The sequence below is a fragment of the Meles meles genome, chromosome 6 (genome assembly GCF_922984935.1).
Source record: "Meles meles chromosome 6, mMelMel3.1 paternal haplotype, whole genome shotgun sequence".
Taxonomy (NCBI): domain Eukaryota; kingdom Metazoa; phylum Chordata; class Mammalia; order Carnivora; family Mustelidae; genus Meles; species Meles meles.
The window spans coordinates 5,511,064-5,533,898 of record NC_060071.1 but is presented as its reverse complement, the minus strand read 5'-3'; the positions used below and the strand labels follow the sequence as shown (position 1 = coordinate 5,533,898).

At 39.0% G+C, this 22,835-nt stretch overlaps 1 protein-coding gene across 5 annotated transcripts in view; it reads right to left on the bottom strand.

The window, feature by feature from the left end:
• BLM (BLM RecQ like helicase) overlaps positions 1-22,835 on the bottom strand; it is a 118,817-nt gene that overhangs the window by 91,161 nt on the left and 4,821 nt on the right. The window lies entirely within an intron of this gene.

The following is a 22,835-nucleotide window of genomic DNA, read 5'->3' as shown; positions in this document are numbered from 1 at the left end:
GGACTGTTCTGACTGTGCTCAGTTAGGGGTTTTTTTGGTCAATAAATTGCTCTGACATTTTTTCCCAAGTGGTGGTATTTGAACTATATAACCTTTAACTCACTTGAAGGCTCAGTTAAATAGCAAAATGACCTGGTTTCCCTCAATGCTAAAATAAGCACAAAAGATATCAGGCAAGAGATTATTTGTGAAGGATTTGGAGAAAAACAGGATGGGGCTTGGGCTTGAAGAATAAATGGAAGCTGGATGGGGGTGAGGTGGGAGTGAATGAGGAAAGCACATGGAAAACCCCAAGAAAAGATGAGCAGAAAGAGGACTTTCCCCGAGTGCCTTCATACCCCTGGTGGGACAAGTGGGATATCGCTGGATACCGCTCAGGATAACACACAGCCTCAGTCCCCTGAAGGTTCCTGAGGCCGAAGGAAGACAGGAGAGCTGGAATCCATGCACAGGCAAAACCTCCTTTCCCATTCCATCCTGACCAGAGGTCTACTTTTATCTTATGCCATGGACCTTAAGAGGAAGAGTCGACTACACTAGATGATATTCATGGAAATACGAAGTTTTACGGAAATCATATTCCACCCACTGATTATTAAAATAATCTGTTTAACAGCTATTTTACTTGATTTTTTTAAAGTTTATTTATTTTAGTAATCTCTACATCCAATGTGGGGTTCAAGATCCAAAGTCATACTCTTCTAAGCCAGCCAGGCATCCCTATTTTACTTTATTTATTTATTTAAAGATTTTATTTCCTATTTTACTTTAAATAGTAGTAAAAACAATTTGGAAGAAATGGAATTGTATTCAATTGAGAAATTTCCATTTGTCCAGCTTGATGAAGATGATTACGATATAAATTTTGTTCCCCGTTCTCCAGAAGGAATGATTTCTGCCTCTTCTTCCTTGTTAATATACTTTAGGTAAAATAGCTAATTAATAAACACTGACTAATTCACACTGATAATGTGAATTATATCTTAATAAAGTTGTTACCAAAATCATCATGAAAAAAGTCAACAGAAGGGTTATAGTGAACTCCTACATACCCGTCACCCAGCCTCAACAGCTTATCAACTTGCCCAATATCATTTCACTGGACACATATCCCGGTGTCCTCACTTTACCATTCTGGAAATTAACCTCCTCAAATGATGTATTTTAATCCTGTTGTCCCTTCTTTATTCATTACCTGGAATATTTCTTTTTTTTTTTTTTTCATATCTAGATTTTTTTTTTCCCTTTTTATTTATTTATTTTTTTTTCAGCGTAACAGTATTCATTCTTTTTGCACAACACCCAGTGCTCCATGCAAAACGTGCCCTCCCCATCACCCACCACCTGTTCCCCCAACCTCCCACCCCTGACCCTTCAAAACCCTCAGGTTGTTTTTCAGAGTCCATAGTCTCTTATGGTTCGCCTCCCCTCCCCAATGTCCATAGCCCGCTCCCCCTCTCCCAATCCCACCTCCCCCCAGCAACCCCCAGTTTGTTTTGTGAGATTAAGAGTCATTTATGGTTTGTCTCCCTCCCAATCCCATCTTGTTTCATTTATTCTTCTCCTATCCCCCTACCCCCCCATGTTGCTTCTCCATGTCCTCATATCAGGGAGATCATATGATAGTTGCCTTTCTCCGATTGACTTATTTCACTAAGCATGATACGCTCTAGTTCCATCCACGTCGTCGCAAATGGCAAGATTTCATTTCTTTTGATGGCTGCATAGTATTCCATTGTGTATATATACCACATCTTCTTGATCCATTCATCTGTTGATGGAACCTGGAATATTTCTATCAAGAGACACCTCCTCTGATCTACTATTTTGCTACTGTATGGTAGAGTTCATACAGGAAAGACAAGATAAATGTTAGATTCTTTCCTTTATTTATTAACTTTCAAATCAATGACTTGATTTTCTAATAACCCGCAACGATGGTCAATTTTTTTTCCCAGTATTATAAGCTCACAGGTTAAACATATTAGATACATTTTAGTCCAATAGTTAGCATCCTCGTTGATTGTCCAATTATTTCATGTTTGGCCAGTGGGAGTCTCCGAAGTCCTTTTGCGTATAACCTTCATAGTCTTTGCAAGCTCCCTTGCTCTCCTGAATGAAAAGGTATTCCAGGCTAATCTTGTGTATTTTTTTGCCCCAGACTTAGAATCAGCCATTTCCCCCAAAGAGCCCTGATTTTTTTCATGGAGAATATGTTAAGACCACAGCCTCCATGTGTCCAAAGGCACCTTCCTATTTTGTCCCAATGTGGGGCTTGAGCTCACAACTCCGAGATCAAAAGTCACGCAAGAGTCCTATGCTCCTCTGACTGAGCCTACTGGAAGCCCTGGCACACCCTGGCACCCCCCCAGTTTTATATCCAGTTCAAAGGATTGGTCTTTTGTTGAAATATGCTCTCTCCAAGGTCCATCCAATGTGGAAATCCTTTGCAGCATAAATGAGAGAGTGAAGTCACACTGCTGCGTCTCAGCATTTCAACCGTTGCAGCTGATACAGAGGCAGAGGAACACAGACCTTCATCCTTAAACCCTAAGCAGAATAAAATGGTCCATGGCATCATTACAGAACTTTCTCCCACATTCCTTCTAAGTTTTTACAGCTTTTATCTTATCCCTCCATGAATTTTCCATGTCTTATTCATTTTTGCATCAAAACCAGCCCCGGTACTCTTAAGAGATTTCCAACATTACTCCACAGCCTGATGACACGGGTACTTAGTCATCTCAATAGTACAAATGTTTGATTAAATACTTCATAACTGTAGTGACATATTATGGATTCATAGTTAGTGTGCAGTCAGCCTGAAACCTGGGGCACTCTTCCCTATTTTTAAGCAACACAACATTGTGGTTATTCCCAGAGGGCAGCATCCTCTAGCCAGAGATATATTTCAAAGCGCGGCAGCAAGCACAAATTTTCTTTTCTTTTTATTACATTCATAACTTTCTACTTAATATTCTTCAGTGGGAAGTTGGGTGAGTGCTGAGAAGCAAGGAAGTATCTCCTTTGTGCCTACTCCATTAAAACATTAAAAATGACACACAAAAAATTGTTCACTAACAACAGCAAAGATTAGTGATATAAAATTAAAGGAGGAAAATAAACTGAACATAGAGACCAGTGAAAAGTTTCACAATACCAAAGAAGAGAAACTAAGCGATGAGCCCAGAAAACTTCTGAATTAGGTTCCCCACAGGAATCACAAGTGTAATTTGGAAAATGATCAACAATTTTCTCTCACTCGCAGGAGGGAAATCATTCTTAAGCCACTGTATTAAGCAAAACACTGATTCAAAAGCATGAAAAAATGTACCGAATGAAACAAAGTAAACCACAAGATCATATCCATGCACAGAAAGAACAAGCCAGTGAAAAGAAGGAATGAGAGGATGATAACAATCCAGAGCTGGAATACAAAACATATACCCAGTAAAAGAGACTTCTTCAAATGTTAATTTAAAAGAAACCAACGGCAAAAAATTAAATGATTAAAGGGGCCCTATCTGAACAGTATCTTGAATAACAAAAATAGTTTAGGCCAAAAATGAGAGGACCTTTATTTAACAAGCAGGTTGTGATACTAAGAAGTAGTCTAATGACATTAAACTAAAAGGGAAAAAAAATTAAGTAATCTCTACATCCAACATGGGGCTCAAACTCACAACCCTGAGATCAAGAGTTGCATGCTTCATTGACTAAGCCAGTCAGGTGCCCCTAAAAGGGAAAATTAAAAAGATCCAAGCAACTTTCATTTACTTATGACAAGAAGAGAAGTATCTTCTTGGAGTTTGTTTTTTTGTTTTTCTTAAGATTTATTTATTTGACAGAGAGTGAGAGAGAGGAGGAGAGTGAGTGGGGGTGGGGAACAGAGTGAGAGAGAATTTCAAGCAGATTCCACACTGAGTGTGGAGCCTGATGGGGGGCTCGATCTCACAACCCTGAGATCATGACCTGAGCCCAAACCAAAAGTCGGATGTTCAGCTGACTGCACCACGCAGGTGCCGAGAGTTTTAACAGGGTAAAAGTACACCCCTATTTTCCAAAGTGTCTGTTAACAAAGAAATGTTCACATTGATGGGGCTCTGTGCTCAGTAGGGACTCTGTTTCTCTGCCTCTGCCCTTTCCCCAGCTTGCACACATGTGCACACTCTTTCCCTCTAAAATAAATCTTCCAAAAAAGAGAGATGCTCAAATAGCAACAATGACTTTAAAAACACAAATTTAGGGGCGCCTGGGTGGCTCAGTGGGTTAAAGCCTCTGCCTTCGTCTCAGGTCATGATCTCAGGGTCCTGGGATCGAGCCCTGCATCGGGCTCTCTGCTCCGCAGGGAGCCTGCTTCCTCCTCTCTCTCTGCCTGCCTCTCTGCCTGCTTGTGATTTCTCTCTGTCAAATAAATAAAATATTAAAACAAAAACAAAACCAAAAACCCCCCACAAATTTAGGTAGACACAAGTAGTGGCTTGCAGACTCTGTGTTCCTGCTTTGCCAGGAAACTACAAAAGTTCTTGTGCCAGTGAAGCAGAATTTCTTAAGAATGTAAGGGGTGGAGAAGAGAACACCTATAATGGCTACGAAGGCCCTCATGCCATGAATGTCCAACTCATGTCTTCAGATGATCATGTAGTTACTGTGGAAAAAGAACACGTGCTTACATCCAGAACAATAAAAGCCACGTTGTGTGGCCTGAGTCAGTCTGCTGAGAATGAGACTACTGAGGTCAGTTTCATGTGTGCTATCAAAGGTTTGTGTGGGGGTGCCTGGGTGGCTCAGTCGGTTAGGCATCTGACTTGATTTTGGCTCAGGTCATGATCTCGGTGTCGTGAGACTGCCCCACATGGGGCTCTGCACTGAGCATGGAACCTGCTTGGGATTCTCTCTCTCCCTCTGCCCCTACTACCCACCTCTTAAAAAAAAAAAAGTACATGCGTATTTTACCTACAAGATTTGCTACACAAACAGCTCCTCGGAAATGCCTGAATTCCCAACTGCATCTGAAACTGGGCTGGAATTGCTGGTGGCTGTGAACTTCTAGATTGTTAAGTATGATAAATGATAATAAACCGTTAACTTCTTTCAGTGTTCAAAAATGAACAAAAACAAAAATTTTAAAAGTTTGTGGAAGGAGAGGGTCATCTGTGTTAACCATGCCGGTGATGTGTTCTGAGAACACTGGCAGGAAGAGGACTGTTGCTGTGAAATGCAGTTATTACAACAAAAGTAAGGTTAAAGACTGCAGAAAAACAGAAAGACGACAGAGAAAGCAAAGTTTTCTCCCTCCGCCTTTTTTAAAAGGCAGAATTCCTTTTCTTTCAAATAAATGAGACTAAAGTTACTATTCTGGGCTCTAACACAATCAGTATTACCTTCTCTCTAGGTCAAGCTTTTCTTTTCTTTTTGTTATCTTAGGATGGCTACCTCAGGACACAGGGAGAGACTGGCCAAAAAGACTGCTCTTAAGAAACTCAGGGCCAACTAACATTCAGGTATGTCTTGCTCTGTTTCCAGTTTGTGCTGGAGGTGTAGGATTCAGGGGTGGGCTCCACTTGGTTACTGTTCAAAGGGAGGAGCTACCTTTCCTGGGGCAAAAGTGAGGGCCAATCATAACCCTACAAACCTCAACTTCACCTCCACGCACACTAAGGACAAGCAACACTCTCGCTAAACAAACATCAAGCAAACACAATTTCTAGACGAAGAGAGATTTTTAACTAGGATTTCATAAATATATGTTTTCTTCATTTATTGTCATACATAGCTTATCTTCTGGGAAGAGGCATATCTGTGTTAGTTACCTAGAAAAGCAGAGCTGTCAAAATATGGAATCTGACTACATCCCAGAAGAAAGGGAAATTTATTAATTACTGGGTATCAGGTGGTTGTCAGGTCCATTTTCCCAAAGATCTTCCATATCGCTATTTTCATTACAAAGGTTTTAATTATCTCTCTTTAATATCCATAGTAAAAATGTATTTAAAGTAATTCTCCATCTTTTAGACTTTTATTTAACTTTCAGTTATATTTAATAAGTAAAATTAAAACAATGGATAAGAGAGATAAAAAGAACCTACACATTATATCAAAGAGTCCAAGGCAAAGGGAATAAACAGTCATTGCAGAATGATTAAAAAGCCCAAACTGTACTCAATCTCTATGACTCAAACAACACAGCAAGAAAGTGAATAAAGCTAAAACTGTTAAAAATGCAAGGAGAAATAATGGAAAGAAACAGAATTGTAAGGAAATCAGCATCACTTTACTATAAAACACAAAGACCAGTGGAAATGAGAAATGTACTAAAGAACCCAGCTTCTTTGGTCAATCCTGCCACAAAAACCGTGTGGCTTGGAGGAATTCATTTACTCTCTCTAACATCCTCATTTGTAAAATAAGGAGGTTGGGTTGGAGAGTATCTGTGTTTCCTTCTAAAATTCGTCTTCTATGATTCCAGAACTAAATGGTAACTGGCAGGAATAAAATGAGAAGTATATAATCCTTTAAAAAATGTTGATTAGTGGGCACCTGGGTGGCTCAGTTGCTTAAGCAACTGACTTCGGCCGGCTCAGGTCATGATCCCGGAGTCCTGGGATCGAGACTCACGTTGGGCTCCCAGCTCCGCGGGGAGTCTATTTCTCCCTCTGATCTTCTTCCCCCTCATGCTTGCTTTCTCTCTCTCTCTCAAATAAATAAATAAAATCTTAAAAAAAAATGTTGATCAGCAATAAAAAAAGCTGTCAAAGAAACAATATACACAAAAAAGTAGAGATTACATAGTTTCAATTCAGGGGCACAAGTTAATAAAAACAAATGAACAGGGGCACTGGGGTGGCTCAGTCGTTAAGCATCTGCCTTCGGCTCAGGCCATGATCCCAGGGTCCTGGGATTGAGCCCCACATTGGGCTCCTGGCTTGGTGGAAAGCCTGCTTCTCCCTCTTCCACTCCCCCTGGTTGTGTTCCCTTTCTCGCTGTGTCTCTATCAAATAAATAAATAAAATATTTAAAAAAAAAGAAAAAATTAATAAGGAAAATAAAAGTAAAATTTAGAAAGTTTATATTACGATCTAAATAAGACAACTAGAGCTGATGAAAAATCTCCATATTATAGAATGATACTATTTTTAAACTGAAAATTAAAACACTATATACTGAACTCTTAGTTGGCAATGGTTTTTAGTTTTCAGCATTTTAGGTTATAGATTCTGATAACAATCTGATGGAAGTAATGGACCCTCTGTCCAGAAAAATGAACACAATTTTGTAAAAAGTTTCAGGTTGTTCTGAGTCCCACCAGAAGCCCATAGCCCTTGCTAAGAATCTGCTTTATTTGAATATGACTGAAGGAGAGGAAAACAAGGAACTAATTATATGCTAATCTTAGAAAAAGCACAGAATAACAATTCAAACAAAAATTTTTAAAAAGATTTTATTTATTTATCTGACAGAGAGGCACAAGCAGGGGGAGCAGCAGAGGGAGAGGGAAAAGCAGGAGCCTGATGTGGGGCTCAATCCCATGCTCCTGGGATCATGACCTGAGCCAAAGGCAGATGCTTAACTGAGTCACCCATGCACCCCTAAAAAAAACTGAATGAAATGAAAGCCAATAAAGAAAAATTAGGGGAACTGACACAAACAAGAAGTTGTTTCTAGAGCACAATAAAGGGACAAATAGTAAAACAAAATATGAAAGGACAGAGTAAAATATAAAAAAAGAAATAAAACATAAAGGGAAACAGAAACACTAAGTACCAAAGTATGGGAGTTGATTTGAAAAATCTAAATTAAATGGACTTTTCACTAAAAAAAAGATGTCTTCAATATTGATATAATAGGGAAGCAAAATGAACAGTCAAAACCAAAAAGAACTATAAAGTTTCTCTAAAAAGCACCAAATTCATTCTACAACACAAGCATGGTCTTGACCCTAAAACATCCTAAGAAACAAGTAAGAAACTTAAATTCATGCTCACCAACCTCAAATGGGCCTGCAGCTCTGCCGGGGGAAGAAAGTACAGTTCTCTGGCCAATCTACTTTCACCTTACATCTCTTCAAACTTCTTATTCCTCTCTCTCTCAGCAGATGACTTCTTTTCTACATGACAGAGAACACAGAAACGACCACAGGAAACTTCCTCACTTTTCTGCTGCCCAATATGCAAGCTCCTCCTTCATGTGGATCCAGCCTACTCTCTTTGACAAGGTCAAGTTCTCTACCTGAACCCTCAGGTCCCCTACACGTCCTCCATCTTCCCAAAAACCTTACTCTATTTATTACTGATTTTTCTCTTTCCTGTATAATTAGTTCATCCTTCTCAACTGGCATCCCTTTACCTTCAAAACATGTGAGAGCCTCTCCCTTTCAGGAAAGAAAACTCCAAAACATGATGCTTATAGAACTCTGTATCTCCTTCCCTGTAGAGCCAAACTTTTTTCTTTTTAATGATTTTATTTATTTATTTGAGAGAAAAAGCTCACACAAGGGAGGAGCAGAGAGAGAGGGACAAGCAGACTCCTGGCTAAGCATGGACCCCAACACGGTACTCAACCCCACAACCCTGAGATCATGACGTGAGCTGAAAATCAAGAGTTGGACGCTTGACCGAATGAGCCACCCAGGCACCCCTAGAGCCAAACTTCTTGAAAGACTCACCTTCATTCTCCGTTTCCTCCCTCTCAACGACTCTTTTCCTCATATAAATCTGGCTTCTACCCTGACCACAATGTTAAAACCCTTAATAGGGCCACCAACGATCTCTATGTTACTTAATCCAACAGTTTTTTTCAAACCTTCTTTCTTGAACTCTGAGTATACGACATAGTTGACTACATGCTCCTCTTGAAACAGGAGCCTTCTATCAGACCCTCTTGACACAGTTTACTCCTACTCATCCTTCAACATGTCAACTGAATCATTACTTCCTTAAGGAAAACTCAATATTTAGGTAATAGCATAAGAGGTTAAGAGCATGGGTTCTGGGCCAAGGTACATGGGTTTGTGTCCTGGCTCTGCCACTTATTGGCTAAGTGATCTTAGACATTATCATTTAACCACTCTGCATCTCAGATTCCTCATCTATACAATGCCCACCCACCTCATGTGGTTGCTATGTGAATTTGAATGAACTAGTATTTGTGAAGTGTTGAGAATGGTCTCCAGGAGAGAGTAAGCAACATATATATCTGTATCTACACAGATATGTGTGTGTGTGTGTTTGATGAAGAACAATTCCTCTATAATACACTCTTATAATAACAAATACCTCTCAATTGCAGTTCTTATCATAGTTGTAACTCTACATACATTTAAAAAATTATTTGATTGGTTATTTCTTCTACTAGATTACAAGTACAATGCAAAGATTGGGTCCTTATTGATTTCATAACCCACAGCATCTCTAAATACTTAGTGTTCAGCTTAAACTTATTAAATGAAAGGATAAAATCAATTTTATTTTATTTTATTTTTTTAAAAGATTTTATTTATTTATTTGACAGACAGAGATCACAGGCAGGCAGAGAGGCAGGCAGAAAGAGAGGGGGAAGCAGACTTCCTGCAGAGCAGAGAGCCCATGCGGGGCTCGATCCCAGGACCCTGGGATCATGACCTGAGCCGAAGGCAGAGGCTTTAACCCACTGAGCCACCCAGGTGCCCCAGATAGAATCAATTTTAAAGAATATAGAAAGGATGGCTCAAAAGGTCTTTATTATTTTAAAGATTTATTTATTTATTTGAGAGAGTGTGCACATATGTGCACAGGGTGGGGGAGGTGGAGCAGAGATAGAGGGAGAGAGAAATTCAAGCCAATTTGGCTCAGAGCATGGAGCCCAATGCTCGGCTCAATCTCACAACCCTGATATCACGACCTGAGCCGAAACTAAGAGGCACTTAATCAACTGTACTTCCCAGGCATCCCTCAAAAGACCTTTCACTGTGATCAACTACGCCTTATCCTAGAAATGTAAAGCTGGTTTAACTGTTAAGTAAAATCATTAATATGGTATGTCATCTTAATAAAAATCAGTATCATCAGATCAACAGACTTTTTTTTTTAAAGATTTTATTTATTTATTTGATAGACAGAGATCACAAGTAGGCAGAGAGGCAGGCAGAGAGAGAGAGAGGAGGAAGCAGGCTCCCCACTGTGCAGAGAGCCTGATGTGGGGCTCGATCCCAAGAACCTGAGATCATGACCTGAGCCGAAGGCAGAGGCTTAACCCACTGAGTCACCCAGGCGCCCCCAGATCAATAGACTTTAAAAAATACATTTCTATTGGGGTAAAACATACATGCAGTAAAGTGCACTGATCTTAAATGTACGTCTCAATATATTTTACTTATATATTCGACTATATAAAGGACATTCAAATCATAGTACGGAACATTTCTAACACTGCAATAGGCCTTCTTGTCCCCTTTCCCAGTTAATTTACTCCAGATGTAACCACTTTCTTTATTCTATTACCAATGATTAGTTTTGCCTCTTCTTGAACTTCTTCATTCATATTTATAGAATTCTAGAGTACATATTACCAATGAATTTTTGAAAAGCCATCTGATAAAACTCAAACCATTTCTAATAGATAGACTGAACCACAGAATTGGAAGTTAAAATTAAGGCCCACACTTATATTTTACGATAGGAGTGAAACCATTACAGGGACAAAAGACAAGGCCGTTCTCTTATTTTCTCTCTTATACAGAACATTTTGCCAATGTGAAAATATTCAAAAAAGAAAATTCTAGAAGAGATGAGAGTATCATTACATGCAGACAATATGATTATATACCAACACAATGCAAAGAAAATCAGTCATAACAATACATAATTAAAACTTCAGCAAAGTGGCTAAATAAAAGACAAGTAGAAATCCACAGAAGTCAAGTGCATTCTCTTGTAGTGGTAATAACTAACTAGAAAATACAATTTTTAAAAAGCATTCAGTTAACAATAGCAATGAAAAGTACTAAACTACCAATTAACCTAACAAAAGACATACATCTTCATGATATAAAGAAAATGGCCAAATATTACCGGGAGAAATAAAGAAAAATTTGGAAAAATATTTCATAGACAAAAGTTTCATATTCTTCAATGAAAGGTTTAAATATCATTAAGATAATAGTATTTGATAAGTTAATTCATGAGTTTAACAAAATTTCAATGAAAACACCACAAGAATACTTCATAAAACTCAATAAAAATGCTTCTAAAGTTCATTTGACAAAAGCACAAGACAAGAATATGAAATAACATTGGGGAAATACAATTATGTTAACTATAACAGGAATTTAAATGGCATGGTACACATCTTAAAAAAAGAATAACCTAGGGGTGCCTAGTTGGTTAGGCGACTGGCTTCAGTTCAGGTCATGAACCTGCAGTCCCAGGATCAAGCCCCACATCCGGCTCCTTGCTCAGCAGGGAGTCTGCTTCTCCCTCTGACCCTCCCCTCTCATGCTCTCTCTCTCTCAAGTAAATAAAATCTTAAGAATAAAAAAGAAAAAGAAAAAAAAAAAAACCCCTAGTCTCTAAAACATAATGTTTAATGTGTGGTGAGAGAAACATAACAAAATGGGGAAATAATGAGTATTTAACAAGCGTTATTGGGAGTATTCAGCAAGCAATATACTCTAGATCAGGAGCTGGCAAACTACAATTCACTGGCCAAACCTGGCCTGCAGCCAATTTCTGTAAGCAATGTTTTACTGAAACGCAACCCTACTTCTTTGTTTCCATACTACCTATGACAGCTTTAACACCATAGTTGGGTAGTTATGACAGAGACTATCTGGTCTGCAAAGCCTAAAATATTTACTATCTGGCCCTTTATAGAAAAGGTATGTTGACAGTTGCTCTAGATTGGTGTTGGGTAAAAAAAAGGAATTATTAAATACATCAAATCTATGACAAGAAAGTTAAAAAAATTATCAGGCCAAAATCTAAACAAAAGTGGGCAACCAGAGAGTTATGGAAAGCTCTGAAATTGCTTTTGTCCTAAGACAGATATCTCATCCTGAGAATATGGACATTAATTTTGATAGCCTTGGAGGGAAAAGATGGACAGAATGAGAGTTAAGGCCTAACCATGGTGGGAAATGTTTCCCTATAAAACCAGCACCCCCAATGGCTATATGATTTGGGAAAACGTAAACCAAAATTAAACTCTATTTCTATCCCTGGTGTCTGTAAGCGAAGAGAAGTTACCAGCTGCTGAGGGACTAAGTGGGACAGACCCTGAGACCACAAGCCCAAAAATATTTTTGAATCAATTTTTACACCTGAATAATTTCTTAAAACTTCGAGTCATGAATTTAGATTAAAGTGATCCTAACTCCAGAACACCTGGCAGAAGCAAATGCAAAAACATCCCTGGAGAAATATATCTTTATCTTAGGGCTTAAATAATTCCCATAAATAATTCTTCAAGACAATGCGTAGCAAACACAGACAAAAATAGCCAAGCACACAAGGAAACAGGGCACCAGAAATGAGAGCTAGTTGTAATAGAAAAACAGCTGAACAGTATTAGGCATGAAAGTGTAAAGCAATTGCACTTATTATGTTTAGAAAAATAAAAAACAAGTTTGGAAGTATCTGCAGTAAACAGGAAACTATAAAAATGATCTTGCCAAAAGAACTTCTTTTTTTTTTTTTAAAGATTTTATTTATTTATTTGACAGAGAGAGATACATGTAGGCAGAGAGGCAGGCAGAGAGAGTGAGAGGGAAGCAGGCTCCCTGCCGAGCAGAGAGCCCGATGCGGGACTCGATCCCAGGACCCTGAGATCATGACCTGAGCCGAAGGCAGCGGCTTAAACCACTGAGCCACCCAGGCGCCCTTGCCAAAAGAACTTCTAAAAATGAGAAATACAATAACCAAAATTAAGAATTCAATGAATGGATTTACCAGTACTTACACACAAGTCAAGGGATAATTAGTAAATGGGAGGGAAAATCACAAGAAAGTATCCAGGATCAGTTTCCAGGGATTTCTCACATTCCTACACGGTCCAAGCCTACTGAGCAAAGGACATGTTAAATCTTTGGCAGCTAGACATAGTGTGTCCCTCCAGAGAGAGCTGGAGTCACACCTCCCCAGAGACAACCCACAGTAGTAAAGACAAAGTCCCTGGAGACATTTCCTTACATTTCAGGGTCACAAACCTTAAGGCACCTTCCCCATCTCACCCGGGGCAGATCTGCCTACATCCTAGGGTAACGGGTAATCTCTCTGGAGGGAAGGACGTGCAGTGTGTCAGCAACCCTTAAGTGTTCAGAGTCTGAATTTTGGAGTTCCTTTTCTGTGATGCACTAAACTGTATATATGCACGGTATCACCTTGCCCTTATCACCTCACCCTGTGGGAATTAGGGCAGGGGGAACTGATGCAAGATATTGTTGGCTATGTTTGCTACAATAACTTGTGTTTATCTCTGATCCAGGGGTCTTGGGTCTCGACAGTACCTATGCAAATGTGCACGTATGTGTGTATAAAAACCTGTGACAGGCTAACTTCCTAGTTTAAAAGAAGGGCAAAATCTAAGATCCTTCATGGTTTCTGACTTAACAAATGCATACACAGAGAGATAAACAGGTAGAAAATATGAGAAGTTAGAAGACATGGAAGATGCAGTCAGAAACTATTACAGAAATTAAAGAGAAATCTAGTTCCAGAAAGGGGAGAAACTGGGGCAGAACTAATACTTAAAAAGGTAACAGCTGGGAAGTTTCCAGAATCAAAGACAAGAATCTTCAGATTCAAGAATGCAGAAAAATTCTGAGCAGGATAGATAAAAAAGAAATCCACATCACATTATATCATTGTACAACATTTGAACAGAAAATTGATCTCTTCAGCACAAATGAAAATCAGGAGGCAGCAGAATGGTATTTTCCATGTGCTCATAGAAAATAACCTAGAACTCTTTTCCCAGCAAAAATATCCCTCAGAAACTGAGACTGAATTGTATTCTTTAAAAGGATGGATTTCGTGATATGTGGATTACATCTCAGTAAAGCTGTTACTTTTAAACTGACTATAACAAAAGCAATGGATAATAAGTGTTGAGGATGCAGAGAAATCGGGACACTCATACACTGCTATTGAGAGTACAAAATGGTGCAGCTGTGTTGGAAAAGTCTGGCAGTACTTCAAAAGCCTAAACAGAGCGATTTCACTCCTAGATATACACTCAGAAGAATGGAAAACATGGATTCAAACAAATACTTGTACCTGAATGTTCATAGAGGCATTATTCGCAATAGCCAGAAAGTAGAAACAACCCAAATGGCCATCCACTGACAAATGGAAAAATAAAAAGTGTATCCCTGTGATGAAATATTATTTGGTCATACAAAGGAATACAGTACTGATTCATGCTACAATAATGATGAACCTTGAAATACTATGCTAAGGGATAAGAAGCCAATCACAAAAAAGGGCATATGGTATGATTCCAATTATATGAAATGTATAGAATAAGCAAAGCTGTATAAAGAAAGTAGGCTAGTGATTGCCTGGGGATGGGGGTGATGATCAGATTGGGGGGTGACAGCAAGGGGTGTGGAGGTTCTCTTTGGGTTCAGGAAAATATTCTGAAATCAGCTGTGACAATGACTACATAAGTCTATGAATATAGTAAGAGCCACTGAGTTGTACTCTTTAAATGGGTGAATTTTAGGTTTTGTGAATTATATCTCAAAGTTGTCATTAAAAAAAAACACAAGGTAAAATAAAAACACTTTCAGATCATCAGAACCAATAGTTTTCCACCAGCGACTCTCATTAAATGAGATTCTGAAGGAGGTACTTCAGATAGTAGAAAAGTGAGCCTACCTGGAAGTTTTAGATGATAACTGGAACTATCATCTAGATAGTTGATATCAAGGAAGGAAGTCAAGACCATGGTAAATATGTGGCTAAATCCATGAAAGCCTTGACTGTGCAAAGCAACAATAATGTCTTGCAGGGCTGAAATAAATCGTTAAAATACCCATCAGTAATGACACATAAGTGAGGTAAAGAGAGTTAACGTGCTCCAAGGCCTCTGTGTTGTGAGGGGTGTATGCTGTTGTTTAGCTTCACACTTTGAGAAGACAAATGTGCATGCTGCACTTTCTAGGTAACCACTGAAGAATAAAAATAGAATGACTTAAAACTCTTGATTTCAGCTCAGGTCATGATCTCAAGTCAGCCCAACCTTGGACTCCACACTCAGCAGGGAGTCTACTTGGAGTTCTCTTCTTCTCCCTCCCCCCCTCCCCGCCCCGCTTGTATGCTTTCTCCCTCTCAAATAAATCTTTAAGAAAAGCTATAAGAGGGGCGCCTGGGTGGCTCAGTGGGTTAAAGCCTCTGCCTTAGGCTCAGGTCATGATCCCAGGGTCCTGGGATCGAGCCCCGCATCAGGCCCTCTGCTCAGCGGGGGCCTGCTTCCTCCTCTCTCTCTGCCTGCCTCTCTGCCTACTTGTGATCTCTATCTGTCAAATAAAATCTTAAAAAAAAAAAAAAAAGAAAAGCAGAGAAAAGGGAAAATAAGTTGGTAGTAGATTTAAATCCAAATATTTGTTAGTTACAATAAATATAAACTGACCATTCTGGCTGAAAAGATTATCAATCTGAACTTAAACAACGAAATCTAACTACTGTATCTGCTGTTTGTCAGAGACATGTCTAAAACACTAGGTGTATTAGAAAGGCTTAAAGTAAGATGAAAAAAAGCATGTAAAAACTCACCAGAAGCAAGCTGAGATTGCTATATTAATACCAGACAAAATAGATTCTTAAGACAGAAAGCCTTACTACAGATGAAGAGAGTCACGGTAGAATCATAAATTCTGGGGCGCCTGGGTGGCTCAGTCATTAAGCGGCTGCCTTCGACTCAGGTAATGATCTCAGGGTCCTGGGATGGAGCCCCACATTAGGCTTCTTGCTCAGCAGGAAGCCTGCTTCTCCCTCTCCCTTCTCCCTCCTTCCCCCCACCCCCTGCTTGTGTTCCCTCTCTCGCTGTCTCTCTGTCAAATAAATAAAATCTTTAAAAAAAAAAAAAAGAATTCAATTCACTAGAAAGATATAAAACTTTAGATCTGTATGGCCCATGAAGTATCTGCAAAATACATGAAGCAAAACTGATGAAATTACAAGAAAAAGACTATAATCATAGTTTTAAAATTAGCTCTCAGTAATTGATAGAATAAGTAACTAAACAATCAGTAACCACCCAGATCTGAATAACACAACCTTTACAACTACAAAATATGCATTCTTTTCAAGAACAGATGCCTACAGAAGCTGACCATGTACTAGGCTATAAAGCAAGTCTCAACAATTTCAGTGAATTGAAGTCACAAGATGTTCTCCAACCAAATTAATTATGCCAGAAATCAATAATAAGATAATTAGAAAAAGTAATTGTTTTAGTATCCATTGATGATTCAGGCCTGAAGAAATAATAGTGTGATAGTAAACAGCAGGATTGTGCAATGATGGTTTTCATAACCCCATCCATCAGTCTTTGTAGTGGGCACCATCGTTCAGTAGCTGGCATTTGACTGTAAAGAACCTTCCCTTCTCCCCTATTTGCTTTTTATCAGGAAGGATTCTTAATGTATTTGGTGGGTTGTCATCCATTACTGTCATTATTTCCACGCTTAAATGCTTTCATATTTGATTAGTGGGAATGGAGCTCCTGAAAGCTGGCTCCTGTATCCTTTTTTATTTTTAACTGGGCTAAATTACATGTAATATAAAATTTACCATCTTAATCATTTTTAAGCACTGGTTCAGTGGAATAAAGTATATTCACATTGTCATGCAACCAATTGCCAGAACTTTCTCATCTTGCAAAACTGAAACACTATACCTGTTAAACAATAACTCTACTTCCCCTTTCCCCAGCCCCTAACAATCACCATTCTTTCTGCATCTATGAATTTGACTGCTTTAGTGGACCCATACAGTGTTTGTCTTTTTGTGAATGGCTTGTTTCACTTGGTATATTGTCTTCAAGGTTTATTCATGCTGTAGCATGTGTCAGAACTTCCTTCCTTTTTAAAGCTTAGTGATATTCCATTGTATGGATCGAACACATTTTGTTTATCCATTTTTCTGCCTATGGACATTTGGGTTGTTTCCACTTTTTGGTTATTGTGAATAATGTTGCTGTGAACATGTGTGTACAAATATCTCTGAAACCCTGCTTTCTATTCTTTTGGGTCTATACCAGGAGTGAAATTCCTGGATCCTATAGTAATTCTATTATTTTTAATTTTTGAGGAATAGCCATACTATGTTCTACAGTGGCTATACCATTCCACATTTCCACCAACAGGGCACAATTTCTCCACATCCTCACCGACACAAGTTATTTTCTGTTTTGTTTTTTATAGTAACCATCCTAATGAGTGTGAGATGGTATCTTGTGTTTTTAGTTTGCATTACTCTAATAAATTAGTGATGCCGAGCATCTTTTCATGTGTTTTTGCTTGTTTATCTTCTTTGAAAAAATGTTCACTCAAATCCTTTGCCCACTTTTAATTGGGTTGTTATTTGTTTGTTTTAAGGAACTATAGGAGTTCTTCATTCTGGACTAGGGGAAGGGAAGCAGGAAGGAGGCAATACAAAGAGGCATGAGGAAACTTTTGGGAAAGATGAATATGTTAATGAACCTGACTGTAGTGATGAGATCTCCTATCAAAACTAACCAATTGTACACTTTACAGGGACACCTGGATGGCTCAGTTGGTTGAGTAACTGAATCCTGACTTCGGCTCAGGTCATGATCACTGGGTCATGGGATTGAGCCCCCACATCGGGGTCCATGGTTAGCACAGAGTCGGCCTGGGATTCTCTCCCTCTCCCTCCACCCCACCCCTGCAAAAACTGTACACTCTACACATATACAGTTTACTGCAGATCAATAAAGCTGCTTTTAAAAACACAAAACCCAAAGACATCTAGAAGACTGTAAAGTTTTGGGGAAATTTTATTTCACTTTAGCCCTTCAACAACTAAAGACACATGACTAAACCAATAATTGTAAGAATAAAAAGTTAACTAATAAAGAATTTGGAAGTTTTCCTTCATTTCTTATGCTGCGGACTCGAAAAATTTTCAATAGAATTTCTCTGTGAAACCATTTAGATCTAGTGGGTTTTTTTGGTGTGTGTTCAATGGGACATTTCTTTCATAACCTTATTCTATGAAAATTGAGTTATTTAACTTCCAATCTTTGCTGGTGTCAATTTTGGTAAATTGTATTTTCCTAAATAATTTTGCATTTCATTTGAATTTTCAAAATCATTTAACACAGAAGTATGCAAATTAATATTATTAACATTTTTTCCACTTGTTATTTTGTATTTGTGATTTCTCCTAATGCTCTTAACTTAGCAATTAGTTTACCTGGTTTGTTAAATGGTTTGAGATCTAAGATTGTGATTTCTCAATCAGATGTTTCTCTGTTCTCCATCTCATTAACCTCTGCTTTAATCTTTATTGTTTTTTATTCTCTTGTGCTTTCTTTTGTTTTATTTTGTTCTTTTCCTAACTTTCTAAGTTTGGAATTTATTTCATTTATTTCCCTTCCTGAATTGTAAGACAATAAATCCCCCCCGCAACCACTACTTTATATGTATCTCACAGAATCTAATGTTGTGTTTTCATTTAATTAATTTTCAGGAATCCTTTATTCCAATTTGTAGTTCCCCTGCATCCAAGAGTTCTTTAATTGAGGGTTTCATTTTCCATATAGAGCAGTCTTTTGTTTTTTAAAAATTTCATTTTAAATTTCTAGCTTTGTTGTACAGTGATAAGGACTATTTCTAATATTTCTACTTTAGGGAAATTACCAATCTTTTCCTTGCAGCGTAACATATGAACTATTTTTATGAATGCAAATGTATATTTAAGAAGATAGATCATGGGGGACTTGGGTGCCTCAGCTGGTTAAGCATCCAACTCTTGCTTTTGGCTCAGGTCATGATCTCAGGGTCCTGAAACTGAGCCCGGCCTTATGGCCCTGTGTTCAGTTTGGAGTCTGCCTGTCTCTCTCTCTATGCTCCTCCATTTGTCCCCCCCAATTCCTCTCTTCGAATAAAGAAATAATCTTAAAAAAAAAGGGGGGGAGACCCTGGGAGGCTCAGTGGGTTAAGCTTCTGCCTTTGGCTCAGGTCGTGATCTCAGGGTCCTGGGATCAAGGCCTGCATCGGGCTCTCTGCTTAGCAGGGAGCCTGCTTCCTCCTCTCTCTCTGCCTGCCTCTCTGCCTACTTGTGATCTCTCTCCGTCAAATAAATAAATAAAATCTTAAAAAAAAAAAAAAGAGCATTGCAGTACTAATCCTACAACTTTCCCAAAGATTTTTGATTTTTCAAAGTAAAAGAAAAAAATACAGGAAATCTCCATGTTTAGAAATAAATATAAATAAACTGTGAATCAAATAAGATATCACAACGAGAAATGAATATATTTGGAACTGAAAAATAACCAAAGTCCATATATAAAAATATGATATGCAACTAAAGAAATGTAGAGCCATACTGTCAGAAAAGAAGGCAGAAAGTTAGTGAGCAGAAAGCATCTATCTAAGTAGTTACAAAATGTAAAACAAGCTAAACCTGATGAGAATAGAAAGGAGAAAATTATAAACAACTAAAAATAACAAACAAATGCTAGAGAGGCTCAATAAGCGAAAAGTTTGTTTTGTGAAAAGATTTACCAAAAACAAGAAAAGACACAAATTGGTAACCAGACTGAAAGAAGAGACTTAACTACATATACTATTTACATTAAAATATCATAATAGATCCTGAATGTTGTGCCAATAAACTTTAAAATCTAGATGAAATATACAACCTTCTTTAAAAATTAAAGTCACTCCAAAAGAAACAGAAGGGGCGCCGGGTGGCTCTGTTGGTTAAGTGTCTTCCTTTAGCTCAGGTCATGATCCTGGAGGCCCAGGATCAAGCCCCACATTGGCTTCCCTGCTCAGCGGGGAGTCTACTTCTCCCTCTCACTCTCCATCTGTGTGCAAGCTCTCTCTCTCTCTCAAATAAATAAAACCTTAAAAAAAAAACAACAACCAGAAAACCTGATAACCTTATAGCCACTTAAAGGAAATATCTATGGTTAAGCCTTGCTCTGCCAGACACATAAAGACTTAATAAAAAACTTGTTTAAAACCATAGCAGTGATGAGGTGCCTGGTAGCTTAGTAAATGTGAGTGTCTGACTCTTGATTTTAGCTCAGGTCATGATCTCAGGGTCATGAGATCGAGACCCATATTGTGCTCTGCACTGAGCATGGAGCCTGCTTGAGATTCCCTTTTTTCCCCTCTCCCTTTGCTCCTCCCCATGCTTGCAGGTGCTCTCTCTGTCTCAGGAAAAAAAAAAAAAAAGGCAGTGATGATGCAGGCACGAAGACGAGTGGAAGAGTAAAAGGACCCAGAAACAAACCCATACACAGACAAATTATAATAATTTATGACACTTATCACTGCAGAACACCAGAGAATGAATCTTTTCAGTGGTTGGTGCTGGGACACTGGATAGCTACATGGAAAAGAAATGAAGTTTAAACCCTACTTCATTCACTCCATACATACAAATCACTTTCAAGTGAACTGCAGATCTAAATGTAAAGAGTAAAACAATAAAGTTTCTGGGGGCGCCTGAGTGGCTCAGTCAGTTAAATGTCTACCTTTGGCTCAGGTCATGATCCCAAAGGATCAAGCCCCACGTCAGGCTCCCTGCTCACGGGGGAGTCTGCTTATCCCTCTCCCTCTGCCCCTCTCCCCCATGTGCGTGCGCTCTCACTTTCTCTCTCTCTCAAGCAAATAAACAAAATCTTAAAAAAAAAAAAGTTTCTGCAGAATAATATAGAATAACTTTATACCGTCTCAGAGATTTCTCAGATAAGATACAAAAAGCACTAGCAAAAAAGAAAAAGACAGCAAAATTGAATTACACCTTTTTAAAAACAATTAACCTATAACGTATTACTTGCCCGAGGGGTACAGGTCTGAGAGGATTACATCTTAATTTAAGAATCTTTTTATGTGTCAAATAGCCTAAAAGAGCATCAAGACTTTTGAGACAAGTGAATGTAAGGAAAAGCAAGATAATAATCACACGAAAGTCAGGATGATGGTTGTCTTTGGAGTAGAGGATGAGACGGGGCAGACACCCTCTGAGGGTGTTAGCTATGTGCTTTGCTATTTCTTACCTGAGACATAAGTACAGCGGTATTCACTTTGACAAATGTGAGCAAAAAGTTCATATTCTGAGCTTTGACAAGTATGTCATTAAGCTATTTCAGGGGTCCCCAGACCACCCCCTCACTTTCAGTGGTTCACTGAACAACTTCCAGGACTCAGCATATAATAAGTACTACTCACAGCTAAGATTTACTGTAGCAACAGAGAGCAGGGACACACAGCCAGATCAGCAAGGGGAAAAGGCCTACCAGGCAGAGCCTGTAGGACACTCTCTACCTGCCATGAGAGCACACTCTTGCTCAGGGAAGATGCACCATTTCTGCCCCTGGAAACCTGCCAGAGATGCAAAATCGAGGGTTTTTACTGGGGGCTGGTCACAAAGGAACCTTCTGTCCACCAAAAATGTGGACTCTCGGAATGAAAGCAGATGTTAGTGTCCCAGGTAGGCAAAACAACCATCGTGGCTTAGGAAACGTTTCAAAAACCAAGTTCCCATTCATCAGCCAAGAACCAATCTTGCAAGGAGGTCCTTCTAAAGAGAAGTCTCGGGCCTACGATGCTAACTCATTCCTACACAGCTTATACAGATGTTTTTTGCACTTTTACCTATGGCATTTCACAATAAAAGATGCTTAACAATGGTAGACTACCATATTTAAAATCTATGTTCAAAAGCCACAGAGATGACATTTGCATTATATATATCTGACAAATTAGTAGGGTTTGGGGGGCGCCTGGGTGGCTCAGTGGGTTAAAGCCTCTGCCTTCAGCTCAGGTCATGATCCCAGGGTCCTGGGATCGAGCCCTGCATCGGGCTCTCTGCTCCGCGGGGAGCCTGCTTCCTCCTCTCTCTCTGCCTGCCTCTCTCTCTGCCTGCCTCTCTGCCTAGTTGTGATTTCTCTCTGTCAAATAAACAAAATATTAAAAAAAAAAATTAGTAGGGTTTGGGATGTTTAAACAATTCCTACAAAGTAAGGAGATAAAGCAAGATGGCTGCTAAGAAAGACAAAAAACTCGAACAGACACTTTACAAATAAGGAAACAGTCCATAAACACAACACGGAGCTCAACTACACTAATAATCCAGGGAACTGAAACCACAAGAAAATACTACTATACATATATCTACTAAATAGGCAAAAATTATAAGATAATATCAAATATTAGCAAGAACGTGGGGCAAAGGAAAGTCTCACACGCTGGTGGGAGGGAGGGCAACCACCTTTTAAAACAATTTGGCCTTATAAACTATAAGGTACACACACTCTTCAGCCCAGCAGTTCTCTGAGTTACACATACAAACTTGTGAACACGTGCACCAGGGCATATGTACAAGAACATTCACAACGACATCAACAGCCAAAACCTGAAAACAATCCAAATGCCATCAAAAGCAGGATAGGTAAAAACAAACAAATAGGGGCGCCTGGGTGGCTCAGTGGGTTAAAGCCTCTGCCTTGGGCTCAGGTCATGATCCCAGGGTCCTGGGATGGAGCCCCACATCGGGCTCTCTGCTCAGCAGGGAAGGGAGCCTGCTTCCCTCCCTCTGCCTACTTATGATCTCTATCAAAAAAAATAAATAAAATCTTTAAAAAGACAAACAAACAGA